The following is a 16,442-nucleotide window of genomic DNA, read 5'->3' as shown; positions in this document are numbered from 1 at the left end:
CCTCCCCTTTATGATTTAAAAAAATAAAATAAAAAAGCAGCTTCCCACAGCCTACTTGCTGCTGCCCCTCTCACGGTGTGACATGGTGTTTAGGGCTTGTCTTGTCTTTCATTCAAACCCCCTCCTTCCAGCCGGTGTGGGTGGAACTACAGTGAGCCTCTCCCTCGAGAAGCAGACGCAGTCCAGAAGGCTGCAGTATTTCCTCCAAGAAGAAACAGCCTGCTTTTTTCAGCCCTGCTGCAAGCAAAGTCCCGATTCCCTCTGCTGGCTATCTCGGAAAGCAAAGCAATTTTACAGCAGCGCTTGCTGGTGTAACTGAACCCGGGGAACTTCAAATACCGGCAGTGGATTCTGCACTTCACAAAGCCACAGAACAAACCAGCCAAACGGTAAACCAGGAGCACAGAATACCTGGGACTCAAAGAAATTGCTGCAAAGGATGAGCCTTTAAAAAAGGAGAACTGTTGATACTTTGTGACGCTGCTAAAAGAAAGAAACAAATAACCCACAAGGTCACAGAGTCTATTAGTAGATCAGCAACAGATTCTCCAACATGGAATTGTTTTCAGCAGAAAACTAATTTGTATAATAATCTACCATTGCACAGAAACAAACGGGGTAAAAAGAGGCATGCATATTAAGTGTTCACTTTGACAGATCCAGTACATTAAGACTTGTTTCAGCCATTTCTCTATTTAGATTTATAACAAAGTGGGGGAGGGGATCACCTCTCCTGAGCTTTCCATGACTTTAATATAATTTAAAAAATACTCTTCATAAACCTCAGATAATCCATTACACCATCCCCTAGCAACATCCCACAGCACCCAGAAGTACCAGTCTCACACATCTGCACCATAAACGTTACCACTGCTCCCTAAAAGCCTGAGTAAAGAGAGAAGGCTTGCAAGAGATTCAAGCTAATTCTGACCAACTTAAGCAAAAGTTTTGAATATTATTTATCTGAAGGGACCTACTTTATATGTATATAAATCACCTGTAACATTTCTGGGCACTGTACAAATAAATAAATCAATATACTTTGTCTTATTGTGTGTACAAATCCCAGCTTTAAATTTTAAAATCCCCTATTCCTTTGACACATCATTTAAGTTGTGGATCTTTGTTTAGTGGCCTCACTATTTTCTTTTTTTTTCTTTTTTCTTTTTTCTTTTTTCTTTTTTTTTAATTTACAGTTACCTTTGTTTTTATTTAAATCATATGTACTATTTCAGCAGGATTGTCAGCAGCTGTATTATCAACCAAATTGTTTTTAGAGGGAAAATTATATCTTTAAAGGGACGCTTCTCAAGGCTGGTAAGCTCTAAAATTAGACCTGCTGGCTGTGTTTTGGTTTGTGGGCACACACTTGCACGTGACACAGGCACGCAAACATCACATTCTACTCTGCTTTGTCAGACTGCTGTTCTTGTAAGCAAGCATGGCATTAAGTTGAGCAAGGATTCGTATACATCTCCACAGCCTGCCAGTTACACCAGCAAAAAAGGTGCAACAAAACCGAGAGGCAGAGCAAAAGTGTGATGCACATGTGTGAATCACTGCAATCCCAGAACGCCTGGTTTCACTTCCTCAGTGGCTATTTTTTCATTTTAGTACTAAAACAGCACTCTGCCTCATGCAATGGAAGCTACTAGGTTCTGAGTTCTTTCAAAAATCTGGCTCCAATTGTGGGAGCCAAGCACTTGAAAATCTGCCCCATATCTCCAAAGCACTGTACTGTACAAATGTTAACTGTTAATTCTCACAACATTCTTGTGAGATGAGTAGGTGATTTTTATTATCTCCATTTTACAGATGTGTAAACAGACTCAGAGAGGCTAAGGGCTTGATCCTGTAACACAAAGTAGGTCCAAAAAGATTTCTGAAACTGTGATAGCCGTACATCTATAGGGAATCTGACTCTGAAAAGCTAGGTCAGGGGAAGAAAGCCCTGTGTATCCTGGAGTAATGGGATGAAATCATAAATATGAAAGATTAAGACTAAATATAAAAGAAAAAACTTCCTGACTGAGATGGGATCAATTTAAATGTATAATAGACTTTCCAACATTCATAGATTTTTTTTAAGGCCAGAAAGAACTATTTTGATCATCTAGTCTGATTTCCTGCACACAGGCCACAACATTTCACCAAATGATTCCTCAAAAGGGAAGTACAGGAAGCCCTATCACAAACATTGAAGAGTAGATTGGACAAAGCACTGGAAAAATATACAATACTATAGTAAAGACACGTGTAATGGCTAAGTGATGAACTATACATGTAAACAGGTCTTTTCCATCTCTAATATCTGTAATGCTAAGTACAAAACCAAGTCATACTCTAATCTGTACAAACTAAGCAATTTCCTGTTTCTGCTAGATAGCAAGTATTTCCATCAACAAAATGCTCTAATGCCACTGGTATTTTCTACACAAATTAATGTAGTCCAGACATATTTTGGATGAAGGCATAATTCTATTGAATAATTACCGAGTTTTAGGTATATATTCTCTAATTTTCCACTGGTAAGAACTTTCAGTTGCAACTGCTAGGGCTCTGCTAAAGTAGCACAACGTAGGTTCAGAAAGGTTTTTGACAGTGTGATAGCTATAAAGCTAGAGTGCAACAGCCATTATTAGCCTAATTTTTAAAATCTCAGCCACTCTTTCTGACATCTGTTCATGGAGTCTAGCTGTCAGCTCAAACTCAACATGACTAGAACAGAGAGTGTCTACACTGCCATTAAACACCTGTGGCTGGCCTGTGCCAGCTGACTCAGGCTCATAGGGTTCAGGCTAAGGGGCTATTTAATTGCCATATAGATGCTTGGGCTCAGGCTGCAACCCGAGCTCTGGGACTCTCCTACCTCGCAGGGTCCTAGAGCCCAAGCTCCAGCCCAAGCATCTATACTGCAACTAAACAGCCCTTTAGCCCAAGCCAGCTGGCACACAGGTTTTTAACTGCAGTGTACACATACCCATAGTCTTCCTCCCCAAGCACTTCCAGCTATCTCCTCTCTTGTCCCTCGTGATCAACACCACCATTACCATTCCTGTCACTGAGGCCCATAACCTGAGCCTCATTTTTTACTTGGAGCAGATTCCTCTCAAGATCCAGGCTACACCTAAATCTTGTAGATTCTTTCTGCATAAAATCTCTAAGGGCACATCTACACAAGAACTTATGGCCTGGCAAGCTGGGGTATAAATCTACAGCACTCCAGAGGGCCATGCACTGTGTGTGTGGCCCCTGCTGATGCACACTACAAGTTCTCTAGTGACTTTTGACCTTCTGCTGTTTCAAACCACGATACATCGATGAACACTAGGAAACTCGTAGTCCACTACAGTAGGACAGTTAGCACATGGCATGCTGGAGCGCTGCTGATTTACACCCCAGCTTGCCATGGTCAGTCAGTCCTGGTGTAGACATGCCCTAAGATACAGCATTTCCTCTCTACACAGCTAAAAATCTCATCATATCGTGGCTGGCCAATTGCAACATCCTTGACAAATGCAGTCTTGCCCCGTTCCTATCCATTCAGAGTGCTGCTGCAAAGAATTTTCCTAGCCTGTCGCTTTGACCATGTTGCCCTGCTTTTTGCATCCCTCCATGGACTCTCCCTACTCTGTCATATCAAACATAAGCTGCTTGTCTTCACCTTCAACACCCTTGACAACCTATCATCTCTCATTCACTATTGAAATATCGACTCCTACCTCTCATTGAGGAATGATGCCAGCTCTTTCTCACTTCTTAAATGTTCAAGCAGGCACCTTTTTGCTTTCTCCCAGGCAGACCCTCGTGCTAAGGAGGAGCTCCCTGTAAACATACACAAAGCTAACTCATTATCCACCTTTCAGTCCCTCCTCGAAACTCTCCTTTGCTGTGAGATGCCTACAAAAAAACATGCTGCTGTTGTGTGCTTAGATCGCTGCCGAGCATGCTGACTGGTATTGTCTCGCTGTTCCCTTGTACTCTCCAGTTGGTTTGTCTCTATACCTCTCTTGTCTTTTGCCTAATACTTGGTTTGTAAATTCTTTGTTGTTTTGCTCTCTGTTTGTACAGCATCTGGAACAATGGGGCCCTGGCCCTTGACTAGGGATTCTAAGCTTTATGGTGATAAAAATAAATAAGCCGCAGCAGCAGCAACAGCCACCAAGAGGCATAATGTAGTGTCAGTCAAGACAGGGTTAGGTCTTGAATCTTTTCTGTCCTATTGATCAAACACTATTTTCTATGCACAGGGCCATGATAATGGAGCTGCTGACTAGTTTAAGGCCATGTCTATATGTGCAGTGCTGCAGTGGCAAAGCTCTCCTGCCAACATAGTTTCTGCCACTCGCGGACAGGGATTTTTTTTTTTTTTTTTGCCAACGGGAGAGCTCTCTCTCTTCAGCAGAGAGCATCTTCACCACATGTGCTGCAGTCTGTGCAAGTACAGCTGTGCCACTGCAGTGCTGTACGTATAGACCTGGCTTAAACCAGTTACCATCTACGTTACCATGGCCACATGCATTGATCAGACACAGCGCTGTGCACATGAGCACTTATGTTGGCGTAACTTATGTCACTGGGGGAGGAGCGGTGGAATATTCATGCCCCCGAGCAACATAAGTTTTGCCAACATAGGCTATGGTGAAGACATAACCTAAGACACTGTGCAATTATGTTCTCTTTACAAGCTAACCTACCTACAGTAACTAAGGACAAAAGTCCTATTGCAAGATCCACCTAGACAGTGCTTGATTTAGAGGCCACGTATAAGATACAAAAGGTCATGAGTTCCCTGCTCTGCCACAGACTGCCCGTGTGACCATGGGCAAGTCACTTATCCTCTCTGTGCTTTAGTTCTCCCATTTGTAAAATGGGAATAATAGTACTTCCCTACCCCACAGGGGTGTTGTGAAGATAACTATACTGAAGACTGAGGCGCTCAGATACTGCAATAATAGGGCTCATAAAAGTACGTTAGATTAACAGACTAATTCAGGACTCAACACATGGTTGAGGCCAAGTCGCAGGCCTATGAACCCTGTCCCAGTCTCAGAGGATCAGGTCCTGGAGACCTGAAGACAAAAGCAAGACTCCCATTGATGTCAAAGGGAGAAGAATCCAGCCCTCAGTGTTTCAGTCCCTCTGCATTCTTTCTAAGCTCATTACATAATGGCTGCTTCCCCATTTCTCCTCTAGGGCAGAAGACCAGTGCAAGGTTCTCCATTTAAACTTTACAAGGGAGCTGTGAGCAGAGCAGTCACAGAGGGGTGCCCACATCCCAGTTATATGCTGCGGAATGGGTTCCTACCACAGACCCACAATAAAGGATAGGAAGTGGGAAGGAGGTGGCACAGGCATTCACATTTACACAGATCCAGTGGCCTAAACAACCTGCTTAACCAGGGCAAGCTGGGTGTAGCTGCTATTCCAGAAGTTCTGTTAACTGGTCTGAAGAGGTGAATTTCAGCTACCTATCCTCTCCATATTCTCCATGTAGAGAGCTGAAACATTCAAGCTTTACACAGATGGAGTAGACCTCCCTTAGTGCTGGATTCTACAAGGTACTGAGCACTTTTAACTCTCACTGAAGTCAGCTCATCGTTGGCACTCAGCAGGACTGAGCCCTTAATCATGAGACAAAGAAGTGAAGGGAATCAAAATGGGAATTTGATATGAAAGTGGTGGGGCTGGGAGAGAAAGTAAGGAAATTCAGTATTGAAAGGAAAAATGCAAATAACCAGCCAAAAAGCAGCCTCGATAATGCTGCCTCTGAAAGAATACTGATGATGGAAAATGGAAAATTTCCATTTGCAAAATACAGACATCAAAAAGATCATCTATGACTTGGGAGTACACTGTTTAAATAGAATCCCCTTCATTTTCTGGCCAGCGCATTTGAATAACTGAATCCACTTGCAAGCTGAAATAGCAGTTTGCCAGTGAGTGTTAAGTATAAATGTTACACAAAAGAAAAAACAAGCAGTTCAATCCCAATAAGCAACAGGCGACTAACTTCACAACTTTTTTCTCTCCTACTAGATGCTCATTATCAACTCAATAATGGAGCTAGTCATGGGAAGCTGGTAAGCAAGCCAAGTTCCAGTGCACCTGAAAAGGAATTACCATACACATCACCCAACATGGGGGGATTTCACAAGATATACAGAGAAACAAGAATATCTCCAAGAGAAAATTTAGAAATAAAATAAAATACATTGGAACAAACCAACTGTAAATCTGACAGCTACATAAATTCTGAGACGGATGCCAGAAGAGTCACCACCTTACTGATATTAACTCAACCAAAGACATGTCTGAAAAGCTCAAAGCAGGTAAAAGCTAACTGGCACAAACACACACACACACACACACACACACGAAGAGAAAGAAAATGCTTCTCCTGGGAAGCAGAGATAGAGGAATTAATTTGGTTTTTCACTTCGTAAAATGTAAATTTTCCCATTCCTAACCAGGTAGGTGAAGAGAAAAGAAAGGTGAAAAAGGATGCTCCCAGCAGGAGAAAATAATTCAATAGCTTTCTTATTTGCTAAAATGCAGTTCTACACACACACACACACACACTTTTTCAAAAAAAAAAATAAAGCCTTGTGTACAAGAAACTACAGATTTTAGCTTTTAACACAGAAGTCTTGTTGATTCCCACCTAGCTGAATCAAGGAGGAATTCAAAGAAATTCTAACCCCATGCTCCTTAAAAGCAGAAATGTATATTCTGGGAGCATTAACTTGCATCAAAACAATGTCAAAACTGTCTAAGCAGGAACTAAAGAAAAATGTTCTTGTTTAGCAGCAGAAAGACAGCTGCCAACAACTAAAGAAATATAATAGGTGAAGAAAAAAAACACAACAATTATCTTGGGCTTACGTTTTTGACACTGTCTCTGCTTTTATTCTACTCTATTTACTCATCAAAGCTATTTTCAAAGGAGACTGTAGTGATGCTTGACAGCTTGTTTACAATGAGTTACAAGAAGAATACTGATTTTATTTCTAGATCTGTCAATTTATGCAGTCCAGAGACCTTAAAACTATGTCTATGAATGTAGAATCTTGCTATTTAATAGTTCGTTTATCAAGCTAATTTGCTTTAACATCACTGACTGAAATTCTAACAGCAATACACACAGATGCTACCTATCACGTGATAGACAGAAGACTTATAAAATTTAAAAAAAAGAAAAAAAAGCAGCAGCAGAAAAAACGGACTCAGACTCCTTGAGATCTACTCTTAGAGGTTGGTGACCCTCCATTCACAGATCTTTCCCCTCAAGGCGGCACTATCCTGTCCCTCACACACACACTTTCTTTGGGTCACGTGAAGGGTACCTCATGGGCCCAGGATCCACATATGGGGAGAAGGGGTAAGCACATCCTCCTTAGCCGACATGATCTTTTCCATAAACTTCTCTTGCTGCGGGCTGCTGAAGGCAGGATTGTCCCTTGCAGAACAGGTCTGACAGAGCTATGCTGCCAGGGAAACGAGCAGAGAGGTTGGTTCTGGGGGCCAGTGCACCTGCAGAGGCACAGGGCCTTCATGATGCTCCCTGGGGATCAGTCCAGGACAGGGATGAGCCACACAATATTTTCAAGGAGAGGGAAAACTCCTCCCCTCTCAAAAGGGTAACGGAACGTAGAGGTGGAAACATCTAGGATGAGATCCTTGTAGACATTTCCTTCCCTAAAGCACTCCTACTGGGAGTTTGGATCTGACCCCAGAAATGGGATCTAGACTAAAAATGGCTACGTGAGATGCTGGTGTTGCCAACCTTCACAAGTTTATCTTGAGTAATGGGATTTTAGCCCCTGCTTGGTGCCAGACTGGTACGAAGCTCCAGCATGCATGAAATGTGAAAACCCCTTCTGACTGGCTGCTTTCCCCACTTCCTGGGGAAGAAAAGACAATCAGAGCTTCTATAGGAGGCAAGCAGAGCTCTCTCTGCCTCACCCCTCAGAAACCCAGAGATGTTTCTAGGTAAGCGAGGGGGAGAGGGAGCACTCAAACTCTGTTTGCACAAGAAATGAGGGAGATTGAAGGAATTTAGGGTGGCTTTTGTTCTCCCCCTCCTTCTCTCTCACTTCCTGCTCCCCCCCACCCTGTCCTTTCTCATCCTTTCCAATGCAGAACAGCAGGCCTGGGAAAGAGAGAGGAGAACCCCACTTGGAGGGTGTGTGAGAGAACAACTTCTAAAGTTGTTACCCCTTCCCACTCTGGGATTAGGAGAGGGCTGTGAAGATGCCCTGGAATTTAGGAAGAGCAAAGATAAGATGGGGGCAGCGGCATATTATCGCCTAGGTCAACAAGGCCTAGGCCTAGGGCAGCAAATTTGCAAGGGTGGCAAATTTGCTCGTGACCCCTCCCCAACTCCACCCCTTCCCCAAATCCCCAGCCCGCCTCCTCCCCCAGGCGTGCTGCACTTTCCTCCTTCCACATCCCTGCCAGGCTTGCCGCACAAAAGTGCTGGGAGAGAGAAAGAGAAGCGAGTAGCGGTGCGCTTGGAGGAGGCAGAGCAGAGGTGAGCTTGGGCCTGCGGGCACAGAGAGTAACCCGGGGAGGTCAGGAACTGCTCCGCACCCCAGCTCAGCTCCGCTCCACTGCTGCCATCCCCTGAGCGCGCCACAACTCCCCTTCTCCCTCCTCGGCTTACCGCAGGGGAGCAGAGGTGAACTGGCAGGGGGAGGGGCAATTTTTTGAGGGCCTAGGGGCGCCAAATTTGTTAATCCGCCACTGGTTGGGGAGCAAGGGACAAATGTGAGGCTTAGGAGAGGAAACAGGGGTGCAGGGTTTTGTGGGGCTGTGTGGACAGAGTTGCTGTGGGGGTTTCAAAAACTTATCTGTGGCTGGGGGTGCAGAGTTGACTGATGTAGGGATGTGCTGGCCAAAATGGTATTTCTCACTGCAAGCACTAATTGGTATAAACTGGCCATACTAGTTGTCATACACACATTTGGGGTGGGGGCAAGAAGAGTTAAAAAATATCAGAAGACAGCTCAAAAACATTTTTAACTTATGACCATTCAAAGTAAAGTGGCCCATTAACACCTCTGCCACTCTACCTTGAAGGATCCCTTAGAATATGGGCTAACTACTTATGCTAAATGATCTATTCAACCTTGCATTTAGCTCTGACACTCAGAGTACCTTTCCCAGACCTGAAGAAGAATTCTGTGTGGCTGGAAAGTGTGTCTCTCTCACCAACAGAAGTTGGGCCAATAAAAGATATTACCTCACCCATCTTGTCTCTCTAATATCCTGGGACCAAGATGGCTACAACTACACCGCATACAACACTGGCTCTAACTTGTGACTTTGGAGCATGCAGGGTTAGCAGTACTGGAATACTGTCCCATTTAATTGGCCTTTTTGTCTCTCTCTTCTAATACTTTAGTAATTAAAATCAACAAAGCTCAAAGATTTCCATTGACTGTGCTGTTTTTCCATGTTTGAAGAACAGCAGAGAATGGCAGGAGGACAGGCAGGGCATCTTCTGATTGATTCACATAACACACTGATTTCAATTTACACAGTGAATTCACTCGAGAACCTGGCTTCATTGATACTACTTTTTGCTAATATTTTCTAACAGATTCACTCTCTAGTCTGAAAAACAAAACTATATAATCAACAAATTGTTGTCAGCCCCAAAAGCTCCTTATATTGAAGGAATACAGTTATGGTAAACAACCTTTTCCCCTAGGATCTAACCAACACAATAGCAAACGAATAAATAACAATACTGCCTTTATCTTCTATCTATAACTCTTCACTTTAAGGATCTCAAAATGCTTTACAACCATTACATCATTTGTAAGGCATGATGGAATGATGTCAGTAACAACCTGTGAGACAGGTGGTATTACCATGTGAGAGTTTCCAGTCTGTAAGGGTGGTAGACTGGATAGTGTATCACTTAGGAAACAGTCAATACTTCTCAAAGGCTGATACATGGTGGACTAAATTGTCGATGAATGGATTGCAAGCTCTTTGAGCCTAGAATACGATTCATGAGTACAGTGGCCTGACGGCAGAGAAACACAATGTGAGGACCCCTGAGATCCAAGGATGGGCCATACTGGTCAAGTGACACTGTAGTACCCTTAATTATGTTACTCATTGCTATTCCAAAACTTTGAGAAAACATTACAATTTCAAAGAGATTAGAATATTTGCATTCCCAAGGTCCTATTTCTTGTAGCAGCACCAAATCATCCCAGATTAGCAAATATTATGTCTGTTCCAGTGACTAAACCATTTTTCTACAGTCTGAACAATGCAGTGTCACTACTGTAAGCTGTAGTGTGTTTGACTAATACTGTACAATACTACAGCACTATTATATTAGGAGAGAATTCTCCAAATCCCACCTCTCTCATTCAAAGTCCTGCTTACCAGTGTCTTTTCTTCATTCTCTCCGTTTACTTAAAATAATTTTGTAATCAGGAAACATGAGATTTTTTTTTCTTACGGAAGTTTATTGCTGAAGGTAATGGGGGACATAAATATGCTGCCTGTTTACTGGGACCTATAAACACTTAAGAACACAGGCAATTAATTGTCATTGAGAGAGTAGCAGTGAACTTGGAGGCTTTCTAGAGTATAACTGCAGGTTTACCCATCACTAGAGACATAGCCTAAGGGTAGTCAGGAACACTAGGCCTTAAAACAGGGAACTCAGTGAAAATGGCTCACTAGTGGGCAGGGTAGGGCTATGAATAGAGGTGAGCAGGAATAGACAGAGCTCCAGACTAAGTTAAAAGAAGTCATCTTTTCTCCTAGACTAAGCAAGATTTTCTTTTGTTTTTCCTTTACTAAACCTGGTTTTGTTTAATTGCCAGCAATAATACTTCAGAGATCAGCTTTTCCATGCAGTATGGTTTAGTGGTTAAGATCCAGAACTGGAGGCCTGTCTACACAGGGAAATTTACCAGTGTAATTATATGATATCATTATACCTTTACAGTTTTACCAGCATAACTCCTCATTGTGGACATTCTGCAATAATTATGCCAGTAAATTTCCTCACATGAACAAGCCCTAGGTATCAAGAAACCTGTGTTCTGTTGCCACCTCTACCTGCTGTATGACCTTGAAGAAGTCTTTTCCCCACTCTGTTTTCCTTTCCCACTTTTGTCTGTCTGGTCTATTTAGCATCGGCCTGCTAAACCCAGCGTTGTTAGTTCTATCCTTGAGAAGGCCATTTAGGGATCTGGGCAAAAAAAAAATAGTTGGAGACTGGTCCTGCTTTGAGCAGGGGTTGGAATAGATGACCTCCCGAGGTCCCTTCCAACCCTGATATTTTATGATTCTATTTAGACTGGAAGCTCTTCAGGGCAGGATCTTTTACTATATGTTAGTACATTATCTGGCACATTGGTGCCTTCCTCAGTTTTGGTAGGGCACACAAGCACTACTAAAATACAAATTATTAATGTTGGTCAGTCATGATTCTTGGAAAAAAAATAATCATAGAGCTGTGCATAGTCACTTCAGGGTAAGTTTCACTACCATTAAATATAACATTTTCAATTTTTTCTCCACTCTTCTTCATCTGCCACTAATACTACTCATTGTGAGAGGCACCTCCCCACTCTCTCTGTCCCTCCACCAGCCGCCGTCCCTCCGAGATTAAGTTTGTCCACCAAATGATTTGTTCACACAACTCTGGCTGGGAAAAAAAGGCCAAAATAAGCCTTCCCATACAATTTCAATTCCTGAATCAGACTTCTTTTTTAAAAAAGACAGTACTCTACATTAATATTCTATTTTGGTTAAAAAAATGGCCTGTTTTGAAAATGAAAATTTATTTAAAATGTTTGCGTTCTTTTTATTTTACTTTTAAAAAACAAAACCCCAAATAAAATTAAAACTAAAAAAATGGTTTAATTTTTGGTTCCTCGATTTATGCTTTTTCCTCCCTGCCAGCTTTCTCTCCCCATCTTTTTTCAGTGTCAAAATGAAAAAAAAAGGAAGGAAAAAAGGAAGACAAAAGAAGAGAAATTAACATTCAATTAAATTAAAAATGAATAAATGAAAAAAATCACTACATACAAAATGTTTGCAAACATTTCTGAACATGAGATTAATCCTTTTTAAAAAGGCCTACAGAAAAAGGTTTTCAGGAAAAAAAAACATTTTCAACTAGTTCTCTGTTAAGTAACTGCAGTCTCTTTTAAACTGAACTGTCAGGGTAGGAAATGCAGAACTGCTTTTTGGGTTGTCTACAGTTCTAGCCAAATAAGCCCTGTATTTATTCACAGTTTATACCATATAAAGTATTTTGTAAACAAATAAAAAATACAAGACATAGTTAACCAGAATCTTGGACGTGGAAAAAATGTTAGTGTTTCTTTCCCACCTAAACACAATCAGGAAGGGAAGTGGAAAGCATGTGAAAACATTTACTTGAGCCTCAAGAGCAATGTTATCAGCACGAAAAGTTTCTCATTGTATTAGAAGAGAAATTAAGTTTCTATTAATACAGAATCAAACACTTATGTGTAATGATTTTAAAACAAATTGTAAAGGAAAAGGAAAAATCTCTTCAGTTATTTCCTATCCAGCAAAATGAGAAAGTATCTGCTTTGTGGAGATGTACATGAAAGGACCAAAAAAATTTAAGCTAGTCCCCCTCCTGCTGGGGGCATAAACTGAGTCTTCTTTTGCTCAACACAGTTGAGCAACACTCTTTTCTATAGATGATGGCATTTTATGTAACAAATGGCTTCCAGCTACAACAGGACCAGTGCAACCTGCCATGCAAAATTAAACTTAATGTCACGCCAGGTTACTGTCCATCATAACCAAAGAAAATGTATTGAATTGAATATGTTTGGTTGGGGAAATCTGTATTTTGTCAGCTGTAGTGTAACTCATTATCCATTATATACCATTCAAGGCAGCCCATAAAGTATAAATGTTCAACTTCCCAAACCCATACATGTCAACTTTCCAGAACAAGAATGATAGTGGATACATAACATATACACACATTAGGGCTGGAGAGGAGCAAAAGCTACCACTTGCCTGTCAAAAGGCCAGGAAAATTCACAGTGGTTGGAGGTTTTCATTTACTATAAAGAGTCAAATGCTAATTATGGTACTTTTCCTTCCTTTTTCTGACTCGCTTCCTCCCACCACCACCCTTAATTCACAAAGTCATCTTCATATGATGCATTTTCCCCTCTCACAAATTCCTTAAATCCTAGTTGTTCTTCACCTAACACCCATTGCTCTTTAAGATGACTCTTTTCTGATTTGGCTTGTCTGCCTTCCTTCCCTTCTTACTTGGGCCAGGAATCTGGCAGCTAACTCTCTTAGGAACCTTTGAAAATTTCAGCCCCTTCTCTCTTCATGTTCAGTGTTTCCATCTCCCTTTCTTCTTAGCCCATTGCCTCTCCCAGCTGTCCATTCACTAAGACTCCTCTGTTCTGCAGTCTCACTCTGCCGGGCCCAAGCAGCATAGAGGATGAAGCTGCCTGATGTGAACGTAGAGGGGACAAGCGTTTGACCTGGGAAGCAGGGAAGGAGGAATAGACTGAGACATGGATCCTGGGAGGGAGAGAGACTGCAACTGCCAGCAGAGGAAGTGAAAACTGGTCCTGGGAGTAGAGGGAAGACTGGGAGCCAGGAGGACATGCAACTGGCTGGGCAGAGAGACTGAGACTGAAAGTCAGGGAGGGAACTGAGGAGGCAGAAAAGACTGGGTGACAGTAAATAGGGGTAGACGGAGATAAGATGAGGAGTGAAGGGGGATGCTGTAAGTTAGTGGGCAAGAAAAGCGGGACTGAGACCCAGTGTAATGGGCAGGGGAATGAGGAGGGAAGGCAGACAGATCTGGTGAGGAGTCAGGATGTGGGGGAGAACTGGCATTGCTAGGCAAGGGAAAGTGACAAGGAGGTCGGGGTTGGGGGGAGACACACTGAGATTGAACAAGAAGCTTAGGAGGAAGTTTGGGACTGGAAGACAGGATGGTGGAGAGAAACAGATTGGATGAGGAGATGGAAGAGGGGTAAAGAATTGGAACTGGCTGGGCAAGGAGACTGGGAGCATGGAGAGAACTGGGAATGGCAGGGAGAAAAAACTGGGAATGAGAGTTGGGTGAGACTGGGACTGCAGGAGTGAGACTAGAACTTCCTGTGGGGGGAGACTAAGGTTGGGTTGAGAAGCCTGTGGAACTGAGACTGAGGCTGGCTAGATGAAAATTGGCTTGGGACGAGGTAGGAATGCCACAGGGACAGGTTGGAAGGGACAGGATGGGAGGGGTAAAAGTTTGGGGCAGATGGGCAGATGAGTTTGTGCCCATTACAATTCACTCTGCTCCAGAATCATCCCTCTGTTGTCAGCAAGTATCTGTGAAATACACTGGCAAACACACTGGCATTCTCCTTTAATGCTGGTCCACACAGAGGACAACAAACTACTATTGCTATCAGTTACTCCATTAGCTCAAGTGACAGAGTTCTGTGTGGTGGATCTAAAGGTTCCAACCCAGTTGATGAACCAATGAGTATCAGTATGATGCCACAGGGTGCAATTTCTTTTTTCAATGTGCTTTTTTGAAAACCTAGGAAATTACACACAAAAATCTATATTAACAAAGAAGAAAAAAACAAGAAGAATGTGATCATGCAACTAAGACTGTATCATAGCACAACGGACTCCATAACTGGAAATGTTGAACGGGAAACCTTAATTCTGGCATTTCCTAACTTTTGAGTGCTTGACTTTGCAACTTGAATAATGTTTCTTAACATAGATCTTTGTGGTGTAATACTATGTAAAATCTCCAGGAATTAGCTGCAGTCTTCACATTTCCTTGTTCCTTTCAGATTACTTTCAGAATTGGGCATGATAAAGTCATGGTCTCCTTGATTGACAACCAATATACAAAGGAGTATGGCTTAGATATCTTCGTCTCCTCCCTCCTCCTCCTTCCTGTGCCCCATAATAGCTGAGACTATCGGAGGTGCTCTTGCAGGCAATTCCCAGATTTCAACTACTGGGCTGGCAGGCAAGGCATTTTCTATGGAAGCTGTGTAGAGTTTGGTCTAACAGAGCCCCACATTGGTCTAACAGAGCCCAAATTCACCTTTCAGGACACACTGCAGAGCTCATCCAGTCAGTCAGGCTTTTGGCTATGAGAATGGCATTACCCATTTTCTTGAGCCTCTCTGGGTTGACATTGTGTCAGTTATTTGTGTTGTAATTGTCTTAATGGCTGTGCAAGCATCTCCAGATGATAGGCACGTTTTGCAACTGGAAAAATACATTGTTATGCAGTGCACAGAGTACACACAGTATCCTAACAGTGTACGTTTATGGCTAGAAAGAGCCAAGATTAATAAGGTTTGCCTTGGCCTTCATGCAGACACATTAACTATTTTAGCTAAAAATGTCAATCCTTATCAGCTGCTTAGCTGTTGTTCCCAAACTATACTAATATTTATGTTGTTTGCAGTGTTGTTGTAGCTCTGTCGGGCCAGGATATGAGTGAGACAGAGTAGGTGAGAGAATATATTTTATTGGACCAATAAAATTGAATGAAGTTGGTCCAATAAAAGATATTACTTCACCAACCCTGCCTCTCTAATATTTAAAAATATTCTGTAGAACTGTCCTGATTTCTTGTCATTCTAGCTATTGTGGGTCACCATAAAGCTGTTGCAAATCTCTAAGCCTCTGCATCATCCTACCTGTCTGGAATTTGAATGTGTACTGTGCAGCAACCTTCACTGTGATATCTACATGCTTATTTGCATGTGGTTCTCTTGGCATTTAGGGGGAAAAAATCTTTTCGCAATAATGAGTAGTCACTATTTAGGGTAAGCCTACTGGCTCAGAGAGCTGTGCAGTACTGACTTCACAATTCCAGCAATCTGACCCCAAAATAGTCATCATGGTCTTGGTGGGAAAGAGACACTACTGTTAAATAAGAGCGAGTCTCCACTCTATGCACCTGTAATGGCATATGAAGTGTGCCACAGGTATAACCATGAAAAGCAGAAGATCAAACAGGAGGAAATAGTTATTGAGAATGAGGTAGCAAATGAAAGATCTCCCCCCCTCTAGACTGGACCTTGCCAGTCCAAGTTTCCACTCCTCAGACTTCTGATCCCAATTCTGGTCTCTTTGCCCATGCCGAGCAACCTTAATAATAGGCAGTACCAGCAGCCCTGCTTAAAATACATACAAGTGATAAATCTATTTGACACATATTGAAATAAAAGAAAAGGAACTAATAACTTTCTGAAATGAAGATCTGAAATGGAGTCCAGAAATCAAAGGGTTAGTAGCCACATGAGACTCTCCTCACAGCTTATTAAGTTGGGTAAACTGGGGGGGACAATGGATTTCTTTGAATTTTATGGATGATTCAATTAGAAGCACGAGCCATCATTTTTAAGGAGCTCTCTAGTACCTGACTT

At 42.3% G+C, this 16,442-nt stretch overlaps 1 protein-coding gene and 1 long non-coding RNA gene across 5 annotated transcripts in view; one reads left to right on the top strand and one right to left on the bottom strand.

Moving 5' to 3' along the window:
* The window catches only part of RBMS3 (RNA binding motif single stranded interacting protein 3), a 1,007,942-nt gene that overhangs the window by 600,089 nt on the left and 391,411 nt on the right, over positions 1-16,442 (bottom strand). The gene's annotated exons all lie outside the window — the stretch shown is intronic.
* LOC116830491 (uncharacterized) lies at positions 47-6,326 on the top strand. The gene is made up of 3 exons (XR_004375015.2): positions 47-389; positions 1,816-1,934; positions 6,040-6,326. It is a non-coding gene; the product is annotated as an uncharacterized LOC116830491 (long non-coding RNA).

The sequence above is a fragment of the Chelonoidis abingdonii genome, chromosome 2 (assembly GCF_003597395.2).
Source record: "Chelonoidis abingdonii isolate Lonesome George chromosome 2, CheloAbing_2.0, whole genome shotgun sequence".
Lineage (NCBI taxonomy): Eukaryota > Metazoa > Chordata > Testudines > Testudinidae > Chelonoidis > Chelonoidis abingdonii.
Note: the sequence above shows the minus strand (reverse complement) of the source record. Positions and strands in the feature narration are given on the sequence as shown.